Here is a 3,260-nt window from a genome sequence, read left to right as displayed (position 1 = left end):
GGAGGCTCAGACAATTTCAGGAGAGTCAACAGGAGGAACCCTGGAGATTTCCTGGGTTCTGTGTTTCAGTGTCTCAGTTCCAGTCAACTTCTACCAGAGTAGGTCACTGTTCTACTGTCTAAATTGGACAGACCACATATTGGTTATGAGCTTCTACCCTTGAGAAAGTCAGCCATGGCAGAGAAGGAAGAAAGGGCAGCAGGATACAAGCTACACAGTCAGCTCATCAGTATAGTTCTATACATGCACATTTGACTGCTCAATACACACATTCCCATGTAGTCCAAGATGCCTCCAACTACCGCCACCCAAACACTCTGAACAATGGCAAGCTTGCTCACTTACTTCACAATGGGAAGTTGTCTGAAGTTACACACAGCTGCTGCAGCCAAGAGCAATAATAGATTTCACAAAGCCATTGCTCATAAAGATCAGTGATTCTCAACTCTCTGTAAGAAAGAAACAGTAAATTTTTGTTTCTAATCTGTCATGGACAAATTCATTGGGAAAATGCAATAAAAATGAATTGCGAGAAAAATGAAATTAAAAAGAACATAAAAAGCAAGCCTCAGTGTTTTATTATTACATACAATAGTCGTAGAGATTTTCATACCAATTTGACAGAGTCATTTTAAATACTCTCTATTTCTACACTCCTTGCATCATGAACCAATAATAAATAGCTCACAGACTGGCACCAGCCTGCAGACCCCCCACTTTGAGTGTCTCTGCTATAGATGATATCCATCCCCCCTCAAATTCTGCTTCAATCTACAGTCCCAAAAGAATACTTTATCAACAACACACTCTGCATACAATATGGATAGAAAAGAACACATTTTGCTCTATGTCATGTCACAGCAAGTAAGGAAACAGGCTTTCTTTCTTTCTGCTTTCAAAGGCTGCAAAACCTTTCCTTAAAATCCAAGAGCTTTCATTGCAATTTTATTAGGAATTGCCACAGGCACCNTTTTTTTCCCTTGCTCAAAGTGTTTCCCATGGGGCTTTAACTCCCAGGCTTTGCCTGGTTATATACCTGGTCACTCAGGACAACCACTAAAGAAGCCAGATGTCCTACCTCACAGTATGGCATTCTGAGCCTGGAAATATAGGCCCAGGGAAGTCACCGCCCCTGCGAGTCTCCTTGGGTCATGTCTGGACTCTGCAGCGGCTGCAGCTCTCACTGTGGTAGGGACAGTGGAGGACATGCTGAAGATGGCTTCCCCAGGGGAGGCAGGCTCAGCTGCTGACATTCAGAAATGAGGCGATGACACTGGGGCAGAGGCTGTCTTTGTCCAACCAGTCGAGGAGCCAGGGAACAGGCGAGTCCAAGAAAATCTAGGGAGGGTCATAAATTGGGTCCATCCAAAGTAGCTATTTCAAAAATGCTACACATTTAATGTCTGATATCTGGTATATTAGCAGACCATGAGTCCCCTGCAATCACTTTCATCAGTTCAGTTCTCAGGCACGCATTGCTCCGCTACTGCTGCCTGCCGGCGTAACTGCTACCTTCTTCAGAGGGTGGCCCTTCGGTTTTGGGCTCTGGGAGTTCCGTGCCTTCCCTACTCTCTTCCTCAGTGGTAGCTTCAAGGGCAGGACACATTTTGTGGCCCCAAGGCCCCTAGGAACAAGGCTGAGGCTTCACCTGAAGCCATATCCCCACTGATCTTCTATCTCTGACCCGTCCTGCTTTCCACACTTTCTTCCAGGCTTCTCCTGAAAAACACTCCATCATTACTTGTCCACAAATCCCCATCTCTGGTGGGGTTGGTCCCTAGAAGCAGAGCCAGAGACAGAGCACATGTATAGGAAACCACATTACACAGGAGAGACCAGGGCGCTACTGTGCTGTCAAGGACCATTTTCCAGTTTAGACTTCTATGCCAAAATGTTTCTTCTTACTGAAAGGGCAGATTAGAGTATCCTCCTCAATAGTACTCTATGCAAGAAATAATATAGCTGGACAGAGCTTACTTTTTTTGTTTGTTTGTTTTTAGCAAGAATGCTCGCTACAAAGCCAAGACAACAGACAAAAGAAAACCAGGATTAACAAGGCAGACNGGTGGGGTAGGGGGCCTTGTGGAGTGCAGAGAGCTGGCAGTACTGTCAGCAGCGCACCCTGAGAAGAAACCGCATGTTTCTCCGAGTATATAATAGGAATGTCTATCTATCCTTTGCAACTTTGGGAATCCCCAAATTAGCTTTTTGACCTCTTTTGTAAAGGCTGCTTAGAGTAAGAGAGACAACTGGTAGCTATTTGCATGCCCCATACTTTCAAAATAGTTGATCAAAAGCAGTACCACATCCTAGGATATATTCAAAGGCTTGAAAGATGTACATGTGGGTTTTTATACCTATTCTTATCCAGTTTAGCCATTTCAAACACTGATGACAGTTGAAGAAAAGTTTTTGCTTTTATATCAAAAGAGTAAAAACACCAACCAACCAACAAACAAAACTAGACTTTAAAGGCTGGCTCATCAATATAATTCCTGAAGATTCCATGTTTAATTTGAGCCAAAGATTTCTGCTTATCTATTTCCTGAGCCCTGATTACTGCTCTGCCTTTGCATCTCTGACCACACCCACTTGGAGTCTGCAATCATTTGCCTTCAGCCTGATTCCTAACTGCTGAGTTTTGGTATCCCATTTTCATTGCATCTCACTTCTCTGCAGTCCTGACCCACAAAAAACAGTTAGTAATGTGCATTTTGAAATGATTCTGCAGCTTGGCTCAGCATTCTGTTTCTTGTGGGAATGAAGGTTCTTCTGAGCTCCAGGAGTAGAACAGAATGAGAGGGAGGTATGCCATACATATACATATATATTCAAACTTATGTTTTTAGTTCTTGCAGACTCTGAGAGCAAAAACAGTCCCAGAATGATAAAGGGGAAGAAATTCAATGTCACCTAGTGTAGGACAGCATTCAGCAATGGTCTGCACTCACCAGTGGAAATTCAAGCTGGCTGCCTAGGCAAGTTCATTGAATGCACACTACTCGGTGAGTCCTATACCAATGATTTCAGCGGATCTGAATTTCTGAAATTTGCTCTGAAAATGTATTCTTCACTGTGCCCTCTAAGGCATGCATGTGATAAATTTAAATTAATTTTTGTTACTGAGAGCAATAATGAAAGAGATATTGGATTGGGCCACAAATAGTTGCCAGATAAAATAAAGGACATCTAATTAAATTTGAATTGAGATAAACAACTAATAATATTTTAGTGTAGGTATGTCCTAGGCATATTTGGGA

The 3,260-nt window shown here is 42.8% G+C and overlaps 1 long non-coding RNA gene across 1 annotated transcript in view; it reads right to left on the bottom strand.

Moving 5' to 3' along the window:
• Window positions 1–364: 364 nt before the first annotated feature.
• The window catches only part of LOC109387342 (uncharacterized), a 28,406-nt gene continuing 25,510 nt past the window's right edge, over window positions 365–3,260 (bottom strand). The window contains exon 3 of the long non-coding RNA XR_002124967.1: window positions 365–449. This is a non-coding gene — a long non-coding RNA (uncharacterized LOC109387342). The remainder of the gene's footprint in view (window positions 450–3,260) is intronic.

This window comes from Hipposideros armiger, unplaced genomic scaffold (genome assembly GCF_001890085.2).
Source record: "Hipposideros armiger isolate ML-2016 unplaced genomic scaffold, ASM189008v1 scaffold_154, whole genome shotgun sequence".
NCBI classification, from domain to species: domain Eukaryota; kingdom Metazoa; phylum Chordata; class Mammalia; order Chiroptera; family Hipposideridae; genus Hipposideros; species Hipposideros armiger.
Note: the sequence above shows the minus strand (reverse complement) of the source record. Positions and strands in the feature narration are given on the sequence as shown.